Source organism: Balaenoptera borealis, assembly GCF_965194805.1.
Source record: "Balaenoptera borealis genome assembly, chromosome: 11".
Classification (NCBI taxonomy): Eukaryota; Metazoa; Chordata; class Mammalia; order Artiodactyla; family Balaenopteridae; genus Balaenoptera; species Balaenoptera borealis.
The window spans coordinates 23353638-23380734 of record NC_138868.1 but is presented as its reverse complement, the minus strand read 5'-3'; the positions used below and the strand labels follow the sequence as shown (position 1 = coordinate 23380734).

Below are 27097 nucleotides of genomic sequence, written 5' to 3'. Positions count from 1 at the left end.
CTCAAAATAGGGGCCCGGCAGCAGCCAAACATCACTGACCTCGCCTGCACTGCCAATTAAATCCAGCTAAGGGGGAATACAAGCTAGAGTCTGGATGACTCAGGAACCAGATATTGGAGGATAGAGGGCCCTGCAATTAGTGTCACTACTGAATTCTCCATGCACTGTACTCCGGGCAGAGTGTGCTGGGTGGTTTAGTGTAGTCATTCAGATCCTGGGCTCTGAAGCTGGATTGTCTGAGTTCAAGTCCCAGCCATGCTTCTTACTAGCTGCTGTGTGGTTTTGACCCGGTTGCTTAACTTCTCTGTGCCTCAATTTCTCTTCCATAATTGTGAGGGACAAATGAGTTAATAATTGGTGTTTATGTCATGACTAACAAAAAAGCAATGTGAGAGGAGGAGATCCTGAAAATGAATGGTTCTTGAAGAAACTCATGCAGGAAATTGCTAACCTATGGGGCTTTAGAATTGTAAAGCTTGGTCTGAAGTTTCGTTTATTTAGCTTTGAATGACTACGAGTGTCTTAACTCCTGAAATAAAGTCAATGGGCAAATGCAAAAAATAAAAATTGGTAAAGTACCTGTTTCATAGTAAGTGATATAGAAGTTTGGTCTCAAATACCCTGTAAGGAGTCTTTTTTTTTTTTTTTTTCTTGTTTAGTACCTGATACTAAAGAGTACTTAATTCGGTACTAAAGAGTACAGTTGAATCAGGTGGTTGGCAAGAAGGAACTGAAATGAGCTCGCTGTAGAGGACTGTGTAACCTGCATGGATGTCGGTTGACCCCTTGGGCTTGGGCTCTTGCATCACATGTGCCGTATCTGTTTTCGTTTTGCAATAATCCGGATCTTGGCACCTGACTAAGTTACCCTAAAAGAATCTCCTCACACATCAGTGAGCAAGGTGGACTTTACTGACAATATTCTGGCGAGGTCTGAGGAGGAGATGAGGGGTGTATATTGAGTGCATACATACATACATACACACACACACGTGCATGCACACGTGCGCACACACACACACCATTGCAGCAACTGCTTCCCCCTCAGGACTTCTTCCCTCCAAAGTCCCTGCTTGGCTGTGTTTTGAGGGTTTCCTTTGGTGCCCTTTTCCCCACACCAGCCTCCAATGGTGTTCTCCTCTCTCTGCCTCTTGGGAACTTTAAATTGTTTACTTTTTAAATAAGCAGAGCCGTTTGGCCCTGCCCTGGCTCCGCCGCACCAACTTGCCCAATCGAAAGCATCATAGCCCGACATCCTCAACCTGATTCATCAGCTGGGTCAAGATGTTGCTCTCCTTAAGGGGCTTCAGAGCACTTTGCAGACATCCAGATGCCCATTTCCCTTATTGAAAACCTACCTCTCTGTTCTTTACTAACTCTGTGATGGCGGGCAAGGTACTCAGCCTCTCTGAATCTCAGGCTAGTCACCTAAGGAATGAAGATAATGATAGGACTGACGCGGCTGTTGTGAAGACAAAGTGAAATCATTCCTGCAAAACACGGAACAGTGCCTCGTGTTTAATAGAAATGCAATCTATGCTTTTTGAATAAATCATAGCCTGAGCGCTCACAAAACATAAATGGGATTTCTCTCAGTGGAAAATGGGCATTGTTAACTTTTTTATAAGATGCGTATGAGGCATTAAGAGCACAAACGAGGGAACAGTTAGGGCTGTCTAGATGACATTGGGAACTTTTTTTGTAAGTTACTTAATCACTCTGCACATTAGTTTCCTCTATCGTAAAATAGGGATAATAATAGTACCTTTTCATATGGCTGTTGGGAAGATTAAATCAATAATGCACGTAAAGACAAAGACTTGTCCCAGTTAAAAGTTTAAGAAACTGTAGCTATTATTATTAAAAGCTTATGCCTTGAATTGAACTATTAGGACAGGAGAGTATATTTGCCTCATTTCCTGGTATAAAATTCACATTTGCAAAGTTCAGATGTATTTAGGAAATCCCAATGCTATTTTACTAAAGGCTTTAGTCAAGACAGAAATTGATTAATTTAAGCTGATAGCTCTGGCTTTAGAAATTTTAAATCATTACACAGTTCATAAACTTCCTAACGGTTCTCTCTTGATATTTAGTTTTGGAATCCGTAACTTCTTTGGGGGCTGTTAGCTTTGTAGTCATTTCCTTTCATCAGCTACACATTAAGAATTAATTTGGGGTACGAGCTAATAGCCCAGCACTCCTGACCAGAGTTCCCTTTGATTTTGTGTAAATTATGAGCAATTGGCCATATTCCACAAGCAACTAGTTATGAAGATAGAATATGCATGAGCAGAGTTTAGTGTTGGGATCAAATAAGGCTTGCAACAAATTTAATAAGACGTTGTAAAGGATGCACAAAATCAGTATTGTGCTGGGGAGTAATTAGACATAAATGCAGTTCACACAGATGACCGCAGTTACCTTGCCCGCAAACAAGTCCTTCCAGGATTCGCTACCAGAGAAGGGATGGGTCTGTTAGGAGCAGAAAGGAGCTTTGGGGCGCCTCAGTTCTCCTGAACCCAGAGCATCCAGATGTCTCTCTTTTGGGATGGGGCCTAGGTGACCCAGAGGCTTATTGCTTAGAACCAGGACATGATGAAATCAACCTCCTCCTGGTTTTTACAGGGGTTTGACTGCAAAGGAAGTTTATTAGTCTAGGCAGGGGTCAGCAAACTTTTTCTGTAAAGAGCCAGATAATAAATGTTATAGGCGCTTATAGAGGGCCATATGCAGTCCTCTGCGTTGCAAGGACTCAAGGCTACCATTGCAGGGCAAAAGCAACCATAGTCTATACACAGCCTAATGGGGTGGGCTGTGTTCCAATAAAACTTTATTTAAAGAAACAGGTGAAGGGGTGGATTTGGCCCTTGGGCTGTAGTTGTGGATTCCTGGTCTAGGCTAGGGCTCTGGATGGGAACCTGGAAAAGAGGAGAACCCGAATCAACAAGTTCCTGAAGCAGGCTTGCATCTGGGTTGGTGGATGAAATAGGGGTGTGGGAACCCAGAGCACAGGAAAACCTCAAAGCCCCTTTCCTCTTCCCCTCCTTCACAGGGCTTGCCTATCTCAGTGAAGGCAACCAGTGGCACAGGTGATACAGAATGGGTAAGAGTGTGGGGACTGACTGGATGAGGTTTAAACCCTAGCGCTCTCCTGAGGTAGCTTGGGCAAGTTATTCTACCCCTCTGAGCCCATCTGTAGAATTGGGGTGATAGAACCCGTCTCAGAGTTATGAGGGTTAAATGAACTTTGTGATGTAAAGCGTTCAGCACGCATGGAATGGTCTGCATACTGTATTTTATGGGCAGTTTAAGGGAGCCTCAAGAGTGATTTTGCCTTTTGGGGTTTTTTTCACCTCTCACACAGACTTTAGAATACAACTCCCCATAAATTGGGTCTGCTTAGCATTATTTGATTAATTCTACGATATACCTAGAAGTGGAGTTGTTGGGTCATGGGTTGTCCGTGTCCAGCTATAGTAGATACTAAACTGCTTAGTAGACACTAAGTAGGTTTCCAAAATGGCTCTACCTATTTGCATTCCCATGAGACTTCTTATGAGAGTTTCAGTTGTCTATCATTCTGGTTTCTGGTGGTTTTCATTGGTGTCTCCCAAGGCAGTGATGAGTTTGTCTGCTTTTTCATATGCTAACTAGCCATTTGAATACCCTCTTCTGGAAAGTGCCTGTTGAAGTGCCGGGTTTCTTACTGATTTGCACAAATTCTTCATGGAGTCTGGATATGAGAAGCTTAGCCGTTACAGGTGCTTTCTGATCAACAGAAGTCCCTGATTTGAATATAGTTCTTCTTATCACTCTTTTCTTACCTTTTTTAAGTTCAATGATTTAAGTAAATTATTTGGTACTATTTTCACCACCTTGCTTAAAACACTTCACACAGCTGATCAATACACACCAGTTAGAACCATGGGATTAGCTAACTAATTTCCTTCCAGTCCTGAGATGTGATGGATCTATGAAACCCATCCAGTTGGTGTTCATTTGGGTTCATTTTCAACACACCTGGAAAAGGTGTGTATGAATGTGCGGGGCTGCTGTCAGCCGTGAATGATTAAGGACACTGAGGGTGGACATTTTGCAGTGCACAGCCTGCACTGGGACGGGATTTCAGGGATACGTATAGTGAGAAGGAGGCTTGAATAACCATGCAGTACAGCCGAGGAAGTGTCCTGGGTACCTGGAAAAGTGAAAAGGAATCAGAGGGAGTGGATCACAGGATAGGTCAGAGGGAAGGGAGACAGGGGAAAAGGCAGAAGAGAAGGTTTACATTTGGTAGCAAATGTCAGAGACTCAAATATAGCAAAAGGAGGTGTCCTTGGGAGCTTGGCCTGCTGAGAGCTGGTTTCCTTGAATTTTCCTTTTTTTTTTTTTTTTTAACTAGAAAAGCCCTGATAGACCAAATCACATAGCAATAAATTTTTTTTAATAATAGAGGCACTTAATTCCCATCACTTTTTTTCTCTCCTGATGGGAGATAAAATGGGTTATTAACTCTTCAATAGGTACTGTATGAAAAAAAGGGAATAAAGGAAATTTAGAACCAGCAGCAAGCATTGTGAAGAGTATATATATCCCATGCCAAGATTATAGAACTAGTCTAGCCTCCTTTTCTTTGAGGGTTCTGTGTGGGTCATATTGGAAGGCCCATTCTATCAGACAGAACTCTTGTTTGCAAATGACTTAAAACCCAACTTGAAGGTTTCAATGGTGAAAGGAAATTTTTGATTCTAATAACCGAAAAGTCTAGAGTGGGTGCTGGCCTCCAGTGAGGCAATTTCTAGCAGCTCATATGATGTCATCAAGGATTGGGATTTTCTCCATATCTTCACTGTGCCTTCATTACTGTTGACCTCATCCTTTGCTTATACGCAAACCCGAATCCCCTGGTAGTTTCCTGCTCCCCCATCACGAGAACAGCATAACTATAGCAGTTGCAGCCCTCAACCCATACTGGACTCAGGAAGACTGGGAATCTCTCTAACGACTCTTGCTGAAGACCTAGCATTCACAACCTCTCACTGGCCCATACTGGGTCACGTGCCCATGCCATGCCCAATCACGTGGCTGAGAGTCTAAGGCAGGCTAATTGTGTCAGACACTCAGGATCCTGTGTGGAGCTGAGTGTGGCGTTGGTCCTGCCCAAACTGCATGGCTGAGAATGGGGGAGGAGTGGATTCTCCCATGAAAGGAAGGGTGCTGATGCTGGAGAAGCATCAGAGACCGGCCATTAAGCCCAGCAAGGGAACGTGGGTGCATCAGGGAAGCTTTGTGAGCAAAGAACAGCACAGTGATTTAGCAGCTAAAAGGCTAAGAAAGTGGAGCTTCGTTTGGTAACTGCTGGAGTCAGGAAGCCTGGCTAGATTGCGGCTCCAATACTTAACAGTTAGGTTAGCCAACCTTTCTTAGTCTCAGATCCCTTAACTGTCCAGTGTAGACGTGATGCGAGTCCTCTTGTTAATGGTGGAGTAAATGAGAGAATATTTTCAGAAAGGTTTCGGACAAGGTAAAAAAGATGTGGATATGAGTGTATGGTGTTTTTACTACTAAAGATCGCAGCAGGAATAAACAAGCCCCAAATGCAGCATATCCATTTAAAGTTTGACTTCTGAAGCTAATATTTGAGCAAAGTAAAATCAATAGTGTTGATTAAGATAAAAGTACTAACCACTAACATCTATCAAGTGCTTACTATGTGCCAGGCACTGTTCTAAGCATTATTTCATTTCATCTTCAAACAATCTTATGAGTTAAGCACTATTATTGTCCCCATTTTACAGATGAGGAAATTAAGCCACAAGGAGGTTAAACAACAACCTCCAGCTAAGCAGTGCTAGAGCTGGGATTCAAATCCAGGCAGCCTGTCTCTAGAATCTGAACTCTGAACCACTATATTATCCATGCTAATAGTATTGAAATCTACTGCTTTGAAAGTCAAATGATGGAGCCAAATTTACCTACCCCATTTTGGGCATTAACATATGTAATTAAGCAAAGTACATTAATGGACTCATTAGCCTGTGAAAATAAATCCCTGAATAGAAGCGTTTATTATCTTGGTATTTTTTCTTGTGGTGACTTGGTTCTTTAGTTTGGACCTGTTTATGTGTGTGTACATATCCCAAGGCAAAACCATGTTATTTGTGGGCTTACAGCTCATAGAGTAGAGTTTGGAATCAAAAGACTAGAATTATAGGCACAGCTCAATCAATTATCAGCTATAACTATGTTCACATTTCTATTTTCTCATTTGTAAAGCCCCAGAGAGTGAGCATGGGGCTAAAATCAGATGGTGCATAGGACTGTCCTTTGAGCGCTTTCAAGGACCATACAGATCTAAGACATTTCTTAATTCTCTTATTATTAATACTCCCAGAGAACTTTGGTGTCATCAATGAACTGTGTTCCATAGGAACAGCATTTAATACTTATATGTATTTCCATGGTATTGTGCTTTTAAATTTCCTTGGAGTCTGGCTCTCCTAAATGGCCTGATTGCTTTCTTTCTTTCTTTCTTTCTTTATGGCTGTGTTGGGTCTTCGTTTCTGTGCGAGGGCTTTCTCTAGTTGTGGCAAGCGGGGGCCACTCTTCATCGCGGTGCGCGGGCCTCTCACTATCGCGGCCTCTCTTATTGCGGAGCACAGGCTCCAGACGCGCAGGCTCAGTAGTTGTGGCTCACGGGCCCAGCTGCTCCGCGGCATGTGGGATCTTCCCAGACCAGGGCTCGAACCCGTGCCCCCTGCATTGGCAGGCAGATTCTCAACCACTGCGCCACAAGGGAAGCCCCTGATTGCTTTCTAATGGACCTTTCTGGATCACCTCTCAGTATGGCCGCCTAATGGGTTACTTTCCTACTTTGGGGGCCCACCTGAAGTCAGCATAAACCAATACTTTATGGAGCTCCTTGAGGGGCAGTGGGCAGCCCGTATAAGCACACACATTTCTAGCCTCACAGGGCCTGACTCTAGCTTCCCACCACTGTTGGATTCACCCACAGGTGCATATATTTCATTTCCTTAGTATTACATGCCCTTTATCAGTTTTTCCACAGTGGATACTTGCGTGGATTTTTATTTTATTTTTTGTTTGTCTATTTAGCATCTAATATCTATTTATTTTTATTCTGGTAACAGAAGTCTCCATAATGTTTTGCGCTGTGCTGGAGCTGGCGAGTATAAGCTGACTGTTAAGTATCTGCCAGTTGTCAAACACGGCCATTATTAAAAATTAAATTATATAAATGTGCAATGAGTAATCAATGTTCAAAGTTCATCACTTCCTAATTATTTTCTGCACTTTGTTATTATCTCAGCCCTTGAGATATTTACGTCTATTGTATCTATGATGGAAATACTATTTAATGGTGTGCTACTGTGCATCTCCTCCCAACTTTGCATGTAGTGACATGTTGATGGCTTGAAGAAGGCCATGGTAGGAGTATTTACACAGCAAATCTGGCAAATCAGGGCTCCCACCCCCCTGTAGAATCCTGGTTTACCCCACTCTTAGCTTCAGGGGGTGAATCCTTACAGACTTAAACCAGTTAGTAAGGCCTGTTCCTCTGCCCGCACTGAAAGGCTGATTTGGGTCAATGAATGCCTGACCCAAGACTTTTACTTTCCGGTGGAGGGGATGAAGCTCTTGTCCCTGCATGGGTTGCAACCGCAAGGGGAGAGCTAGTCCAAGAATCAAGCTAACACATGGAGGAAAGCAGACAGAAGCTGAGAGATGGAAGGCCTGGATTTTGGAAGTATCATTAAACCCCAGGATCCAGCGGCACCTGACTTTGAGTCTGCCTAAATCAGAGATCAGCAGACTTTTGCTGTAAGGGGCCGGGTAGGAAAGGTTTCTGTCAGAGCTACTCATCTCAGCTATTACAGCGTAAAGGCCATAAACAATACATAAACCAGTGGGCATAACTGAGTTCCAATAAAATTATTTACAAGGGCAGGTGGTGGGCAGGATTTGGCCCAAGAGCAATAATTTGCAGATCCCTCATCTAAGGCAATAAATTCCCTGTTTTGCTCAAGCATATTTGGCTTGGGTTTTCTAACACTTGTAACTGGAAAAGCCTTAACTAATCCAGGTTCATGGGTTGTGAGCAATACAAACTGACTCTGAATTCCTTAAGGAAAAACAGAGATTTATTATCAAAATAAATGATAGCCAAAATTTAAATTCCCAGGAGATAGATTCCCATTGTTCTAGCTCAAGTCACATCTATAAGGGAGGGAGATTTACAAGTCCTTCCAAGACCACATGTGGGGGGAAGGGGTTGTTTCCATAGGGAAAATTAAGGGGCTATAATCAGATGAACAGGCCCTGGAGGCTCAATCTACTCCATTAAGACAGGGAAAAGTCCCCGAATCAAGCACATTTAGCAGGCGCCCTGTACACGCAGCTCATCAAAGGAACTTTTGTGTGTTCGAAAATAGCTCTCCTTTTTTAAAAAATAAATTTATTTATTTATTTTTGGCTGCTTTGAGTCTTTGTTGCTGCGTGCAGGCTTTCTCTAGTTGCGGCGAGCGGGGGCTACTCTTCGTTGCGGTGTGCGGGCTTCTCATAGCGGTGGCTTCCCTTGTTGTGGAGCACGGGCTCTAGGCGCGCAGGCTTTAGTACTTGCGTCTCGCGGTCTCTAGAGCGCAGGCTCAGTAGCTGTGGCACACAGGCTTATTTGCTCCACGGCATGTGGGGTCTTCCCGGACCAGGGCTCGAACCCGTGTCCCCTGCATTGGCAGGCGGATTCTTACTGCGCCACCAGGGAAGCCCTAGAAAATAGCTCTCCTTGACAGAAGAGGTGTGTCCTAGTTGCACCTCTGCCACTAACATGCTGTGTTTCCCTGGGCAAGATACGAAACTTCTCTGGGCCTTATCTCTTCAAGTACTAAAAGAAGGTGATGAGCCAGGAATCTTTAAGGGCTCGCTGAGTGCCCAGTTTTGGCGGTTCTTTCCATATATCAATTATCTCGCCTGTTAGTCTCTAAGACTTAATACTCTGTGCCCTCTGGTTCACCTTTTTTGCATAATCATGAGCTGAGGGAGCTCCCTCCTGTTACTTAATTTCTGTGAATATGAATTTCCTCATCTGTTATGGGTCCCACCCTGGAAAGTGGTGTAAGGATTAGACTGATGGATGATTGGAAGGCAGTGTGTGTACTCGTTCAAGGTGGGGCTTTGGAGTTAGACTAGCTGGATCCAATTCTTCTTTAGCCTTTTTTACTGTACTATTGAGCAGGTTATTTAAACTCTTGGAATCTTTGTTTCCTCATTGGTGAAGTGGGGATATTTGTAGAATTCTCTTCACAGGAGTGTTGTGTAGATTAAATGAGCTACTGCATGTGATATGCTTAGTACAGAGCCTGGCACATAGTAGATCATCTGTAAAGAGTAACTGTTTATTATATTTGCTTATCATGATTTTATTCAGCTTTTAGAAATAAGTTCCTGATAGAAAATTCCTCCTGCTTTTTACTTTTCTCATTATGGAATTTTTCAAAAGTAATTCTTTGGGTTTTGCTGTCAGTTGCTTTTAGTTATTTCTCTACACTTGTGAAAGTAATCCATGCCTATTTTTTTTTAAAATTTGATTTTCTAACCATTATAGTAGGATGCTTTCAGTTAAAGTAACAGATTTATATGAGAAAGGGCATTTATCGGCCCATGCAATTGCAAAGTCATCTAAGGTTTCATACAGCACTCGAAAATGTCACCAAAGATTGTTTTCTTCCTCTCACTACACTCTGCCTTCTGTGCGGACTATTTCATGTTAAAACGATCTCAAATCATGGCCATAAGATGGTTGCCAGTAGATCCAGGGGTTACCTGCTTCCTCTTCCACATCCTTCAGAAAGAGAAAAGGTCTCTCCCAGTGGCGTTCTCAGAAAAGCAAGAAAGCTGCTTTCCCATAAGCCTCTAACAAATGTCTTTTCAAGCCTTATTTGCCCAGATGAGGTCATTCACTCATGCCTGAGAGAAATTGTGCCCCCAGAGGTTACTGTGTTTAACCCAATCTGACCCACCTCTGAAGCTGCCCGACTGTCCGCCCAGCACACCGAGGATACAGAAGACGCAGGCTCCAAGGAAATTTCTGCCAGGACTGAATGGTAAGGGCAGAGCACTGGCTCATGTCCACCACCTCTGTTTTGATCCTCTGTGTTGTTTCTAAGTCCCTGTATTAGGTTGCTACGGCTGCCATAGCAAAGTACCACACACTGGGTGGTTTAAACAACATAAATTTATTTCCTCCCAATTCTGGACGCTAAAAATCCAAGATCAGGGCGTTGGCAGGGTTGGTTTCTTCTGAGGCCTCGCTCGCTCCTTGGCTGACAGGTGCCTGCCTTCTCCCTGTGTCTTCACCTTGTCTTCCCCTTGTGTGTGTTTGGTCCTAATCTCCTCTTCTTATAAGGACACCAGTTATATTAGATTAGGATCCACCCTAAGAACATCATTTTACCTTAATTACCTCTTTAAAGACCATATCTCCAATACAGTCACATTCTGAGGTCCTGGGGGTTAGGATTTCTACATATGAGTTTAGGGGACACAATTTAGCCCATAACAATTCCCAGCTTCCAAGACTACTCCTCAAAATAACTATTTTTAACGGTTTGTTGCATAACTATAGTTCATAATTATTCCAAAAACATTCTTTGAAATGAACCTACACTGACTTTGCCTCAGAGATTAAGGCAGCTGTTTTATCCAGGAGATTCTCTCAACAGTCAGGAAATGTTTCACGCACCTGACAATTTCACCTTAGAAAAGTTTTAAGGCAGGTGTTACCAGTAATTTGGGCACCTATATTTGAAAAGTAAAATATACCCAACATAAATCCTTGGTGAACCTCTCAAAATGAACTGGTAATAAACATAATGCCAGAAAATGGAATGATTTAACATAATGGTTTAGAGTGAACTGTGGCAGCTTTTATTTTCATCCACCGCTAGGTGGTATGACTTTGGTCATACCATTTCTTTTGTGTTTTTTGAGGAATTTTCCCAACTCCAAGTGACTTTTGGGTACATGACAGTCAAAGCATTGCCCACGGCCCACCACCATGCACCTCTGGCCTCATCACAGGGTTAAGCAGGCGGTTGCATCCTCAGGACAAGGTGATTAGCTGAAGAACTGGGCACATGGCCCAAGTCAGGACTTACCCGGATGGTAGAAATTGGAGGCGGAGGGTGGCCCTCCTGTTGTGGGTTGGATTGTGTCCCCCAAAAAGATACGTTGAAGTCCTAAACCCTGCTACCTGTGAATGTGACCTTATTTGGAAATATGGTCTTTACAGATACAATCAAATTAAGATGAAGTCATCCTCTGTTAGGGTGGGCCCTAATCCAATATGACTGGTGTCCTCATAAGAAGAGAAGTATGTGTCAGATACCCACTGCTATATATAAAATAGATAACCAACAAGGACCTACTGGATAGCACAGGGAACTATACTCAATAATTTGTAATAACCTATAAGAGAAAAGAATCTGAAAAAGAATATATATATGTATACACATATATCTGAATCACTTTGCTGTATACCTGAAACTGACACAACATTGTAAACCAACTATACTACAATTAAATAAATAAATAAATAGGAATAATAATGGCAGAAAAAAAGAAGAGAAGAGAAACAGAGGCACATGAGGAGAACACCATATAAGGATGGAAGCAGAGACTGGAGTGACGCCGTAAGCCAGTGGGGTCTACAAGCCAAGGAACACTAAGGATTGCAGCTGCACCAGAAGCTGAGAAAGACATGGGCAGATTCTTCCCGACAGCCCTCAGAGAGAGCGTATCCATGTGAACACCTTGATTTCAGACTTCTAGCCTCCAGAACCATGAGAAACTAAATTTCGGTTATTTTAAGCAATCCAGTTTGTGGTACTTTGTTACAGAAGTCTTAGGGAATTGATACACTTCCCATTCTCTTGAACTGTAAATTGAAGCTGAGGATTCTGAGTGTCTACCATTGCCAGCCTGGGATTATTTCCTTAGGATGGATTCCTGTGAGTCAGTTGTCAAAGTTAACAAAAATGACAATTTTTTTTTTTACGAGGTAAACATTTTTATTACTTTTGATATGGATTCCAAATGGCTTTCCAAAAAGTGTATATTAATTTCCACTACCAGCAATGATGTATGCCATTTTATTTTACTTTTAATTATTTAAAATATCAAACATGCAAAGATCAGATAGTATGGTGAACTCTCATGTCCGTATTACCCAACTTTAATGATCATCATTTTGCTATTCTTGTTCAATCTGCATCCTCTCTCCCCCACCAACATGCATCATTTTTTTCTTTCCTGATATAAAGTAAATCGTAGATGTTGTACCTTTTCGTCCATAAATACTTTAGTATGTATCTCCAATAGATAAGGATAAGAAAATCCCAAACCCAAACCAATAACACACAATTAAATTAACACAATCCATTCAGTTTCCCCCTATTTTCAAAAAAAAGTTTTTAACACTTGCTTTATTGGAATCAGGATCCAAACCAACATTGCACTTGATTGATCTGTCTCTTGTGCCTTTTAATGGCTAACAGTTTCCCCTCTCCTCTCTTTCCCACTTTTTTCCCCCAAATTCCATTTATTTGAAGTCTCTGGTCAGTCACTTGTCCTATGTTCCTCACCTGGGCCCCATTCCTCATTTGACTGACTGCACCCCTGTGGGATCCTTAATACATTCCTCCCTCCCCTATCTCCCCACCAGATGGTAAGTGGCAACGGCTCCATTAGACTGTTTCCCTTAAAGTTGCTAAGCTCTTGAAATGACTTTTTAAATGTCCCCTGGGAAGACTAACTATTTAAAGAATCTAAACCATCCTTAAGGACCCAATTAAATGTCAGGGTAAGTGATTGTTAAAACCTTGCTTTAGTTAGGGGCAATAAAAATAAAACCCTGTTATCCTTGTCTGGGTAAATTCCCCTAGAGGCCAGTGGGAGAGGAAATATAGAGGTGGTATGAAGTCTTCAAGACATAAGCCAAAGTCATTCTGTATTTACTTAGTGAGCGTTCCAGCTCTGTGCCCCACAGCTGGAGCCATCAGACAAACAGCAGAATGATGAGAAGATGGGTAGCAATCCATTTAATACCACCTGCAAGGCAGTCAGTCTCTGTTTCAATTAACCCGCTGGGGAGAAAGAACTTCTCATCTACACTCTTATGTTCAGTGTTTGGAGCTCTGCAAATTAATCTGACAAAAGATAGATTAGCAAGAGAAAAGGCAGATTTTTATTCCCACATGTATGTGGGAATTCACAGAAAAATGTGACTCAAGGAGACAGAATGTGTAGCTCATAAACCAACTTAATAGAGGACGAGGAGGAGGAGAAGGGCGTTTATGGAAGAACAAATGACTTTTAGAAAAGATAAATGGGCCCTTAGGAATTACTTGAGAGATATGATTGTTTTGTGATCATGTCTATTTAGGTAATTTCTTATTCTGGTGCCAATTTCTCATCTCTAATGATAGGAGTCAATCTTCCCTGGTTGTGAATTCCTAGCGCAGAGGTTTATGACAGTTTAATTCTTTGGGAAGGTTCTGCTTTTACGCAGATAAGGGGAATTCAGAACAAAGACTCTTCACAATGGTATATTCCAGATCCCTTCATTTACCCCATCTGAAACTTCCCTAGAAGTTTCACAGGTAAGGAGCTAAGTTGTCTGATTGACCCGCATTCCACTGACCCAGCCTCTCAGTCCTGGGAACAGATCAGTCCAGTTAAAGTTTTGTGTCATTTTAGGAGGTGATGGTGCAGAAGGAAGCAGGGCCAAAATTAGGCCTTTATATGGTGCAAGCAATCAGGCATTTAATGAGGAGCATTTCTATGAAAACAAAAGAAAAGCAAAGATTTACGGTTGGAGCTGATTACGAAACCCAGTTTCCTTCTCTCTTCTCTTCTCTTCTTTCTCTTTTCTTTTCTTTCCTTTCCTTCCTGGTCCAGAGTGCAGCCAGTTGAGATTTCTAAATGTTGAGCTCAAAATGTCTTTGGGTGGTAGCCTGATGATGGTAGTGGCAATGTCACAGTCATGGCTGTTCCCTGGAGGGGACCATGGAAGATGCAAGTGTTCTGGTGAACTTTCTGAGTGGCCCACACTGTTCTGGTGATAAATCTTTTGAAGTTATGTCAAGTCGTCCAGTTCAGCATGAAGGGCTTTGGAAAAAGGACATTTTAGTCCTCAGTGATGCCAAGACAAGAGGGTGGGAGAAAAACTGGAAACATTAATTACTGACAAAATGTGTGAGATAGCAGGATCCAGTTTACAAAGAGGTGAAATAAGCTCAAAGACAATGGACAGAACTAGAATCTGATAACCCACAAGGGTGGATGATAGTTTTCCATCGACACATAAAATTGCTGTCCACAATCACCCCCATTCTGATCAAAGATAATCAAGGTAAGATTACTCTTATTTTCAAAATAATGAAATGGGGGAGGGGCAGCAGTATGCTTTAATGTGTTTATGTTGTTCATTTAATTAAGGAGGCAAGACCATGTTGATCTACCTGAGGGACAAATTATTTTCAAGTACATGGTATTTATTTAGAATGCAGATATGATATGGTCTACTTAAATGGAAGCTTTGACAGGATACTTATAGGGTATTAATAGATTCAGAAAAACAGGTTCTCCATAGGGCAACTCGTGGTTAGCCAACTAGATAATTAGCAAAAGTGAAAATCACTTTTCTTTATAAATATTTTCCTATTCCAAGTTTCCTTGATTTACAAAGCTTTGCTAGTTAATCCAATTAGTGGCTTTTCTTGTAATTTCAAAATGGAAATACTCTGATTTAATCTTGCATACACCTCAAAACACAGTCAAAGAAATAAATAAAAGACGAGATATAAACAGAGGAAGAGGAGGGGGTGGGAGTGGGGATGGGGCCAAGTACTCCTTGTGAAAGCGCCAGTCTGGGAACTCCTTACTGGAAGCGCTAAGTGAGCTGCCTTCAGGCCCAGTGCATCCCTGATGTGGCTCATTTTATACCACTTTCACCATTTTTTGCCATATCTGCACACCAACAAGGTATTGTTCACTTAATAAGACGGATTCTACTTTTCAAAGTTAAATTTACTTAGAAAGGAAAACCATAGTTAATTGTAAATGAAAATTTATAACGCCAGCCCCAGCAGCTCAAGGATTTTCCTGTTTTGCTTTCTGCTATATTCCCTTAGTGCCTAATAAAGTGCTTGGTAGGTACTCAAGGTTTTTGTTGTTGTTGTTTTTAAATTTATTTTCTTTATTTTTTTTGGCTGCATCGGGTCTTCATTGCGGCATGGGATCTTCGTTGAGGCATGTGGGATCTTTTTCTTGCGGCACACGGGCTTCTCTCTAGTTGTGGCGTGCGGGTTTTCCCTCTCTAGCTGTGGCGTGCGGGCTCCAGGGTGCGTGGGCTCTGTAGCTGCGGCACGCGGGCTCTCTCATTGAGGTGCACGAGCTCAGTAGTTGTGGTGCACGCGGGCTTGGTTGCCCTGCGGCATGTGGGATCTTAGTTCCCTGACCAGGGATCGAACCCGAGTCCCCTGCATTGGAAGGTGGATTCTTTACCACTGGACCACCAGGGAAGTCTCCGGTACTCAAGATTTGTTGAATGAATAAATGTCATTATCATCAATAGAAAAGCAAGCATTTCTGGACTTCCCTGGTGGCGCAGTGGTTAAGAATCCACCTGCCAATGCAGGGGTCACGGGTTCAATCCTTGGGCCGGGAAGATCCCACATGTTGCAGAGCAGCTAAGCCCGTGCTCCACAACTACTGAGCCTGCGCTCTAGAGCCCGCGAGCCACAACTACTGAGCCCAATACTGCAACTACTGAAGCCCACACGCCTAGAGTCCTTGCTCCGCAACAAGAAAAGCCACCGCAATGAGAAACCCGCGCACCGCAACAAAGAGTAGTCCTTGTTCTCCGCAACTAGAGAAAGCCCGCATGCAGCAACAAAGACCCAATGCAGCCAAAAATAAATAAATAAAATAAATAAGTTTATTAAAAAGAAAGAAAAGCAAGTATTTCTTTAAGATACATTGTCAATCTACAACTATTACAAACAATTAAAAATGTTCATCTGCTTTCCATGTAAAATCTTCTTGCATGCCACCAGCAAGATATACTATGGATCATACTTTTCTCAGCCACACAGGAATTGTCACTGCAAAAATGACTTCATTTCATTACTTACTTACTGTCTTTCTCACTCACTAGATAAGCTACACCATTCTTAATTGTTTTGTCCATCCCTGTATCCCCAGCACCTAGCACAGTGTGGGGCATATAGCAGGTATAACAACCCATGAATGAATGAGTGTCTTCCTCACTTAATGCTTACAGTAACTCTAGCATGTAAACTATTGATATTATCTCCACTGTCATATAGATGAAGAAGAAACCAAGGCACAGAGGAATTAAATAACTTGCCAAAGGTTGCAGAGCTGGTAACTGAAGCAGCCAGGATTTGAACTCAAGCAGTCTAACTCAGGAGCCCTCCTTTTAAAATGTTATATGATATTATTTGATTTTCTCAGGTCCAGCCTGTGCCACTAAGGTGAGATTTTAGTTAGATCGATTAAGAAGCAACAACTTTTTTCAACATTATCGAAGAACATTATACTCCGTGTATTTTTTCCTTTTTTTCCCAGTTTTTAGAATGATTTTCCCTCAAAACAGGTTTCAGCACATGCTCATTTGTGTTGGTTAATTTTATGCATCAACTTGACTGGCCAGAGGGTACCCAGATATTTGGTCAAACATTATTCTGTGTCTGTGGGGTTTATTTTTGGATGAGATTAACATTCGAATCCGCAGACTGAGTAAAGCAGATTGTGCTCCCTAATGTGGGTGGTCCTCATCCAATCAGCTGAAGGCCTGAATAGAACAAAAAGGGCTGAGTAAGAGAGAATTCCCTCTCTCAGCCTGTCTTTGAGCTGGGACATTGGTCTTCTCCTGCCTTTGGACTTGTACTTGTACTGGAACTGTACCATTGACTCTCCTGGGTTTCTAGCTTGTCAACCACAGATCTGAGGATTTCTCAGCCTCCATAACTGTGTGAGCCAATTCCTTATTATATATATAATTCTATTAGTTGTGTTAGAATTTTATTAGAATATATATAAATTCTATTCATTCTTTTTCTCTGAAGAACCCAAACTAATACACTCATTTATTCATTTTGCCTAAATTACTGCATTAACCTCCTCCCTGAGCTCTCAGCCTCTGGATTCTCCCTCCTCTCATCTCTATTGCACAGTTGCTTCCAGACTGTTCTGCATTGTATCCTCCACACCTTCATCTTGTCACTTGCCTGCCCACAAATTTCCAATGGTTGCTTGATGCCCCAGGATAAAGCATACAGTCTTTGGCTTGTGTATCAGTCAGGATTAAGTTTGGCTGCAGGTTAAAATAGACCCCAGATAACAGTGACCTAAACAGTAAGGTTTATTTCTCTCTTGCGTAACCTTTCAGAGGTAGAATATCTGAGGCTGATATAGTTATCAGGGTGCTTGGTTCCTTCCTTCCTCAGCCAACAGCCTTAGCTTTCTGCCTCCTGATCTAAGATGGCTGCTAAAGCTCCAGCCATTGTGTCAACATCCCAGAATTTGCACATAAGACTTTCTCTTAAGTCCCATTGGCCTTAACTAAAATCAGAATTTAGTCACATGGCTGCACCCACCTACCAGTTAGGCTGAGAAGTACAATATATTTTGGGCAGTATATTTTAGGTATTCCGTTTAAAAGTAAAAAAGAGAGACATCTAGCAATCTCTATCATAGCCTGGCATTGAAGGTCTTTTTCAATGAAGTGTCAATTCAGCTTTCCAGATTTCCTTCACTTACTAGCTGTTCTGAACACTCTGTCCCCATCGAGTTCCTTTGCTCACGGTCCCTGAAACACACCTAGTGCTTCATCACCATCTCTCCATTGACTCAGCCCTCTTGGAATGCCTTTTTGCTTCATGTCCAAGCCGCACCTCTGTTTCCATGCGACTTTCCCCTGACTGCTTGAACCTGAGATGATTTCCTCTGAAACTGAACATTCCAGCAATGGAATTGTATTTGATTCTTTCAGATACCCCACCCTTCTGCTCCAGATTGCCCTTCTTTTGATGACTTGAGTAGTGTAAATCTTTCACTGTTAATTTTCTACACATTTAGGTCTTGTCCCCTTCTGCCACCCCCTATTCTGTAGATTCCCTGAGGACAGGAGCCCTTTATTCAATGAACATTCATTGGCCTCTTACCTCATGGCCCACGCTGTGCTCCACATTGGGGATTTAGTAGTGAGTAAGACTCAGGGCCTCTCTTCAAAGTCCTAATATTTCCCATGAAGTCTGGTTTTAAAAGTTGGACTCATTAATTGCTTCATAAATTTCTGTTGCTTTGTGAGTAATAAAAGCTAACATTTATTTAAGTGACTATTACTTATATTTGTAGTAATATTTATTAATTATGATGTGCTAGGTACTGTGCTAGCTTTTCACACATATCACTTTGTTTCTTATGACAGCTATGAGATAGGCACTATTCATTTTTACAAATAAAAATGAGGCACAGAGAGGTGAAGTTAATTGTTGGAAGTCACACAGCTGATAAGGGGTTGAGTCAGGATGTAATCTAATCCAGGCAGCTTGATGCCTGAGCCCAGGCTCTTGGTCATGTATTAAGAAGGTGACTGGAAAGTAAGGGTGGTCTTGTGATTTGAAGATTTAGTGGCATCATTTAAATAGCCATCCACAATTTGGACTTTGCCTGCCACCTGTCCCAGCAGGAAGCTTGCCTAGGCTGGGATGCCTTTTCCCCATGGAATTCCCCCCCCGGGCTGGGCACTCCACTACCTGAGTCTCAGCTGATCACCCCTGTCCCCTCTCTTCCCTTTTGATTGTCAAATCCTACTTTGGATGCAATAAAAGCAATTCATCCACCTCTGTATTTCATGGAAGCTGCATGGCTTTGATCTCCTCCGTTCTGCAGTGACAGCACGCAGTAAGTAAGGAGAGGTTGCAGTCTGGAGGCTCCCAGCTGGGTCAGGCTCACTGACTTGTTTTGTCCTGTGCAGCCCAGCATTTAATGTTTTATAAATTCGCTGTCAGCATTTACAGATTGGAAGACGTCACACAAAATCTGGATTTGGGGCTTCTTTTGAAAAGCTGGAAGATTTTGGAAACACTGGGTGTGTATGCCCACAGGCTCAGGCTGTCAAGTTCAGATGGAGCACGTTCTGTCTAAATGGTTAAGTGCCCCCCTCTCTATTACCCAGACACCTTCAGCCACATTCATTTTCCTTACCAGCCAGCAGCAAATAGCATATGTATGTAGCACTATAAGCCAGATACTGTTCTAAGGGCTTCACCTTTCATTGTCACAGTCACCTTTGGGAGAGGTACGATTACTATCCCCATTTTACAGATGAGGACATGAAGACCCACACTAGTAATAGTGTGAGGGCTGGGACTCTTAGCCAGGCATTCTAGCCCCACTGTCTTTGCCTTCTACCTCTCCTGTAGGCATTGTGTCCCTGCTCTAAAGGGAGAGGGAGGTGGGAAGGGGACCTGGCCCCTATGCTGCCTAAAGGCGACACATTGAAAATCCAAACCCACAGATCTGATTTCCTATACAAATAACAAGTAAGCAGGGAAAGGCTGCTTTTCCGTATTGCTCTGAACAAAGCTAACCTTGCCCCAGAGGAAATCAGGGCAGCGAAAGAAACTAATGAGCACCTGCCAGTGTCTTTGGGTCCATCTGAGAGCCAGCTGTGGTGGAGAGTTTTCCCTTATCTCCTTTTCCCTTCCTTCTTGGAACACAGAGAATTAATTAATTCTATCAAGCCTGCATCCAACTCTCACTTGAAACGTTAGCCCATAAAGAAGTGTAATCCATCTCAATCCTGATTGTCTCCCAGCGAGGGAGGTGGGGATGAAATATGATACCAGGCTGAACAAACATCTCAGCCTTCGTGAAGGGGTCTACGGTGGTCACCGAGGCTGTCTGAGCCCCACTGGGCTGCAGAGGCTACAGAGAGATAAATGGAGCCTGTAGCACAGAGAGAGATTCACTTATAGGCTAACTGCCTGACAGCCTCGGCAAACAGAGCCCGCTTCATATGCTCTGAGGCAGAGGCAAGGGCTGTACGGCTGTCCCAAGACCCGACTGGGGAAGTGTCTCTGAAGCTACTGAACACTTCCGGATTCCAGGCGCTGTGGATATAAAGATAGACAAGTCTATGGCCTAGTTAGGGTGATCATAAGATTCCAGACCAGGGCACTGTGGAGAGTGAAGAACACTGACTTAAATCGGGACTCTCCAGGGCTAACTGGGACATATGGTCACAGTAAGGTGAGCCATTAAGACCACTCACGGCTCTGGATTTCTTGATCCTGAATCTGGCTGAGTGACTGTAGGCAAGTAAACCTCTGAGCCTGTTTCTCGTTGTCTAAAATGGGAATGATTACAGACCCCAGTTCTTCCCTCTGAAGAGTGTCATGAGGATTATATCAGATAATGTAGTGTCCGGAACATGCTGAGAACCCCCTCCCCATGAGGGAGGCGCTTGAGGCCAAGTAGTTGGGTTCTGGGGATGAACCTGGCTTTCCTGACCTGAGACGTCAGGTGGGTTTTGCAAGGTGAGGGCTACTGCTCTGGAAGATCAAGGGAATTATAGAGCCTGAGGGTGGGGAAGAGAAAGAGGAGAAATGAAGAGACAAGTGGAAGAGGAGAGAAATTTGGGGATGGTGGTGAGAGGAGACAGCTATTGGGAAATGCTTAAAGTAACCCCTGGGTGGTACACCCTGTGATTCGAAGACCACATGTCCACCTCTGCTTGGGTGTTCAGTGGAAGAGCCACTGCTCACAAACGCCATGCTAGAGGCAGATCTTTTGGGAGGATGCCACAGACTCAGGGTGGGCTGGTGGTGAGAGCTGAGCCCCTCCAGTGAAGGCTCACTCCATGTGGAGTTCGTGAATGCCTTGTGGGGATCTGCAGGGAAGGTTCCACAAGTGTTAGTGCCCCCTCTTATCGCCATAATCATTCTCATGCTGCCAGGTCCCATCTATCAACACCAACCTGGAAATACAAAGCTGAAAACCAGTGGGGCTGACAGGAGGGGGAAAATGCCCCATGAGAACAAAGAGGAGTTTTCTTACAACGCACTGTTCCTAGGGAAGGCTAGCATTCCGCAGAGCCGACTGCAGGAAATCCCAGGCCAGCCGTGGGCAGCCCACCTCAGTAAGACCGGCAAGACATAGGTGGCCCTCCTCCCGGTTGTCTGCAGAATGAGAAGAATGTTAATTAATCCTGTTATCTGAGCTGCATACTTTCTGGTTTAATTCCTCTGATAAAACTACCCTGAATGGAGAGCTCTCAGAACACCGAAGGAGGCCTTTTAATGGGATTCCTGAGGTGCAGTGAGCCCTGGAGTGGGTGTGGGTGGGAGGTAAACTTTGTGGCCCTAGGAACGTGGGCATCAGCACTGACTCTTCCCTTTCAGTATTCTGAGTGGAGACCTTTTACCATCCAGGCTTCTTGCCCCATTCAACATGGCCACATTTCAGAAAAGAATGGGAAAATAGAAATTCACTGAAAAAAAAAAAAGAACAAAACCTTAATCTGTTTGACCTTAAAACATAAAACAGCCAGGTATTTTACCAGTAAAATCGGTTTATTCAGGAATGGCAGAGAATTGCAATTTGGGACCAGCATGCTCTAGCAAAAACTGAAGGCAAGTCCTGAGAGACAAAGGAGAGGACCCTTATTTCATAGAGAAAAAGGGGAAGTTGGGAGGAGCTGTTACAAACAAAGAGTCTATTGGAGGAAACTGGGAGCGCAAAGTGTGGTGGCTTTTCATTGGCTGAGTTGTGACAGTCTCTCATTGGCTGAGCTGTTGCCAGGCAAGGAGAAAATCTTCCTTTCTCTTGCTGAGGTTGTAAAGCAGTAACCTTCCAGTTGGAGATGCAAGGCAAGTCTCTTCCTGATTGGGATCTGCAGAGAGAAAGAAGTAGTAAGGCATGAGAACTCCTCTCTGGCCTTCTTGACTCCATTTTAAGTGAGGTTTCCTTTTTCCAGTTTCACAGTTCAAAATCTGTAAGGGAGTACATGTAAGAAATGCAAAATTCAGAATATGGAGCTACCTAGAATTTTTGCATCAGATTTAATAATCACATAATTGTGGTGTGCTTACATGTTTCAGGGCTTTTATTACTTTACAGGTGTTATATGTGTGATTAACTGTAAAACACTTCAGCATAGGTCCTGTGATATTTGTGTACACTATTTGAAGTGACACCCAAGGGCAGCTACCATTCTAATCAGGCGTCTCCTCTCCATGGGTAGTCAATTAGAATTATGTCTGAAAAATATCACTCCAGAAGAGACCATTTTAAGTGCTTCAGCTATCTTTACCTCTGAGAAACACCAAGTGTTTCACCAGTTAGCAAACTAGGTGTCAGAAACAGATTTTCACTGGTGAAATTAGTAGTCTGTTGATAGGTATAATGGATGCTAGAAACTCAATTACTATCAGTGAGTGATATTCAAGATTTATAAATTGGCTAAAACGTTTTATTATTGATACCCCCCCCCTTGTGTGAAAAATATATAAGAATTCAAGTCTTTACCCCCAAATGGCTCTCTATCTAACTATTTGGAAAATTTCTTGGTTGTCTGAGGCTGGCTATAAGGGTTCTACAATCCTACCTCTGAAATATTGTTTCAACTGCCTTGGGGATCCTTTCATGCAAGGTGGTAGTTGGTCTGGGCAGCTAAAAAGACAGCAATAAGGGACTTCAACTGAGCATACAGCACAGGTTATAGGAACTACATTATTCCTGCTCACTGATAAAAGTTTGCAGATGTTGGTAGTGTAAGGGAGAAAAAAAGAACTTCTCTATCTTCTTTGGTTCAGTATCTGGGACCTGTGAATTAAACTGACAAAAATATGAACAGGAGAAAAGGTTTATTTCGTATGCACATGGAGGGCCTCATAGAAAAGAGGTGAAAACCACCAAGGTGGCTAGGCCTGGGAGCTTATATACCATTTTAATAAAGGGTGATAAATTGTGGAGAAGTGGCAAGACAAAGGGAAAGGGGTTTGGGCTTCTAGGTGGTAAGTTGTGGGAAGGTAAATATATGGGGGGAACAAATGTAAGACAAGGGTTGTTTAGTAAGGTGTGTTATGCAGGTTCAAGTCTCACAATAATTCTGTGATGCAGGCATTATTGTTACCTTCACTTAGTGCTGAGGAAACACATCTGGAGAGATTGAATCACTCTAAGGACACAGAATCAGGATATAAATCTAGGTCATTTGATTCTAAACTCCATGCTCTTTCTACCATGCAGATATAAGTTTTATGATTTTTTTCTTTTTTTAATTTTTATTTATTTATTTTATTTTTGGTTGCGTTGGGTCTTCATTGCTGCGTGCTGGCTTTCTCTAGTTGTGTCGAGCAGGGGCTACTCTTCGTTGCAGTGCGTGGGCTTCTCATTGCGGTGGCTTCTCTTTTTGTGGAGCACGGGCTCTAGAGCGCAGGCTCAGTAGCTGTGGCACACGGGCTTAGTTGCTTCGTGGCATGTGGAATCTTCCCGGACCAGGGCTCAAACCCATGTCCCGTGCATTGGCAGGCTGATTCTTAACCACTGCGCCACCAGGGAAGTCCCAATTTTTTTTTTGATTTTACAAATATCACATACTCACAGGAAAACTGGAAAACATATGAATGTATAAAATAGCATAATTCCACTACTCAGAGAAAACCAGATTAAGCTTTGATGTTTTACTTCCAGATTTCTTTTTTTATGCATATTTAGTTGCGATTGTATAGTGCTTATGGTTTTGTGTCCTGTTTTACTTAACATATTATAAATATTTCTTCATATCATTAAGAAGCCTCCATTAACATCATTTTAAGGTGAACATAATATTCCACCCTATGGCTGTGTTATACCACCTGTTGTTGGACATTTAACCTCCTTCTGTGTTTTACTACCATCAATAACAAGATGGCCATCTCTGAAGGTAATCTCTTGTTTACATTTCTCGCTATTTCTTCAGGGCAGATTCCTGGAAAGGAAATTTCTGGGTCAAAGGCAAGAACATTCAATGGACATTATGAAGGATTGAAATAGACCACAGTGAGGGACTTCCCTGGTGGCGCAGTGGTTAAGAATCTGCCTGCCAGTGCAGGGGAAACGGGTTTGAGCCCTAGTCCGGGAAGATCCCACATGCCCCGGAATCACTAAGCCTGTGCGCCACGACTACTGAGCCTGCGCTCTAGAGCCCGTGAGCCACAACTACTGAAGCCAGAGCACCCAGAGCCCGTGCTCCACAACGAGAGAAGCCACCGCAATGAGAAGCCCGTGCACCGCCCGTGCACCGCAACAAAGAGTAGCCCCTGCTCTCCCCAACTAGAGAAAGCCCATGCGCAGCAACGAAGACGCAACGCAGCCAAAAATAAATAAATTAATTTATATTAAAAAAAAAAAACCCACAGGGTACCCTGCCTTTGTAAATAACGAAGACCAGCATGACTTTCTAAGACTCTGATTAAAAATCAAGATAAATTAACACTGTGAGGATTTTCAGTAAGAAAGGACTAACCAGCAGTCAGGTTTATTTAGTGCTTCTTTTCTAACCAGGAGGGGGCAGCACAAACAAATACCAATGGAGATCCTCCTTGGTCATTGAATTTGACATTTTTGCAGCATTTTTTTTTTTTTTTCGTGGCCAAACTTCCCTTGTAAAAATTTAGCAACAACAAAGTCATCACATTTACAGGCAGGGGCCAGAGAGGAAAATCTAGTGTAGTTGAAAGATTTACAGCTTTCAGGAAGGTTCTGGAAGACTGATGCAGATGGCAAAAGGCTAGAGAGAAAAGCGTCTTTCCAGTGTGGCCTTGCACCCGAGGCTAGGAAAGCAGGTCAGGGTAACACAACAGCAGGAAGAATGGTGTTGACCCGTGGGATTGATGATGGCGTTCTGTGCCCGGCGAGAGGTGTCTGAGGGCTGGGTAGTGGGTTTATCTTCCCAAACAGGATAGCCGGAGGAAGAGGGAGGCACATGACAGCCAGCCTGTGGAAGACCTTTAGAACGGCAGGCACAAGGTCGGGGATGCGAGGAAGGGAAGCGTTAATGAATCACAGAGAAATACGCTGTGTCAAACTCATGACAAGGGCTGGGTAAGCCTCAGTAAGGAACATGATTGCAGTGTACCTGGAGCCGGGGTTGCTGACCTGAGGACTGCGTGCCATGAAAGTTTGTTCATACCCTGAATTTGCACAGAATTCTTACAGAAAAATTGACATGTTTTTCCGGGAGGAAAGATCTATAGCTTTCAGGAGTCTATGACCCCAAAAAGATTAGAAACAAGTAATCTGTATACATTCCCTCCATCTCTAGGATCAAAGGCACTCTCTCTCTCCAGAGCTGAACTCCTTCTGCCCTGTTTCAAAGGCACCTCTTTCCCCACAAGTGGCAGAAAACCCTGCCTGGATGGAATGGCGGGGTGCCCCAGCCTAACTCCTGGGTGATGGAGGGCTTAGCAGGAGGCGTGGGTGGCTCAGGTGGCAGAGACTGGATGCTCAGGGGAAAGCTCTTTGGCACAGCTGAAAGCTGGGAAGCATCCAGGTGAATCTATCAGGACAAAATTTCCACTTGGAGCTGTGCTCTCTTTTCTAAAAGTTTAATTCCTCCCGCGTAAGCCTGGCAACACCCAAGGCTGGCTAGAAGTGCTGCTTGAAGAGGCTTACTGGCACAGTGAGAGCTTCATGTTTGAGCCCGTGGATCTGTTCATTACATCCCATTTCTTCTGGAGCATTTCAAAAATAGACATTTTTTTTAATTTTTAAATTTTTTATTGAAGTATAGTTGATTTACAATGTTGTATTAATTACTGCTGTATAGCAAAGTGATTCGGTTTTATATATATATAGTTATATATATATATGTATATATAATATACACATTCTTTTTTTGTATTCTTTTCCATTATGGTTTATCATAGGATATTGAATATAGTTCTCCTGTGCTATACAGTAGGACCTTGTTGTTTACCCATTCTATATATAAAAGCTTACATCTGCTAACCCTAACCTCCATCCCTTCCCCACCCACCCCCCTTGGCAACCACCATTCTGTTCTCTGTGTCTGTGATTCTGTTTCTGTTTCATAGATAGGTTCATTTGTGTCATATTTTAGATTCCACGTATGAGTGATATCATATGGTGTTGTCTTTCTCTTTCTGACTTACTTCATTTAGTGTGATAATCTCTAGTTGCATTCATGTTGCTACAGATGGCATTATTTCATTCTTTTTTATGGCTGAGTAGTATTCCATTGTATATATTGTACCACATCTTCTTTATCCATTCCTCTGTCGATGGACATTTAGGTTGTTTCCGTGTCTTGGCTATTGTGAATAGTGCTGCTATGAATGTAGGGGTGCACATATCTTTTTGAGTTATAGTTTTGTCTGGATAGATGCCTAGGAGTGGGATTGCTGGATGACACTGTAATTCTAAAAAATAGACATTTATTACAGCATTGACTATAGCGGCAGAAACCTGTGAACAATCTGAGAGTCCATCAATAGTACAACTGCTATGATCAGTTTTTTACCCACACTCCAGTTTTGATCTCAAACGTGTGGGTTTTCCACACCAAGCAATTCTCCTGTTCTCTGTGGACACCAACTGGGTATCCTACAAGTCAATTCAATTTTGACACTAATTACCCTGAGTTAGCCCAACCCACAGGTTAAGGGTTCAGCCCCACAAAATTGCCTGCCTCACTTCAGATGCCAATTGAAAGTAGTGGGTTCCCAGATTACCCAGGCTTCTGTCTGACCTGGCTACAAATTGGGGGTTCCCACGACCCCCTCCTTAGGTTTGATAATTTACTATAAGGGCTCACAGAAGCTGGGGAAACACTTTACTTATGATTACCAGTTTACTATAAAGGATACTATAAAGGATACAAATGAACAGCCAGATGAAGTGGTACTTAGAGTGGGGTCTGGAAGGATCCTGAACACAGGAGGTCCTGTCCCTATGGAGTTTGGGATGTGCCACCCTCCCAGCACGT

General features: G+C 42.9%; 1 protein-coding gene across 1 annotated transcript in view; it reads left to right on the top strand.

The window, feature by feature from the left end:
• Positions 1-27097, top strand: part of PRR5L (proline rich 5 like) — a 129902-nt gene that overhangs the window by 2022 nt on the left and 100783 nt on the right. The gene's annotated exons all lie outside the window — the stretch shown is intronic.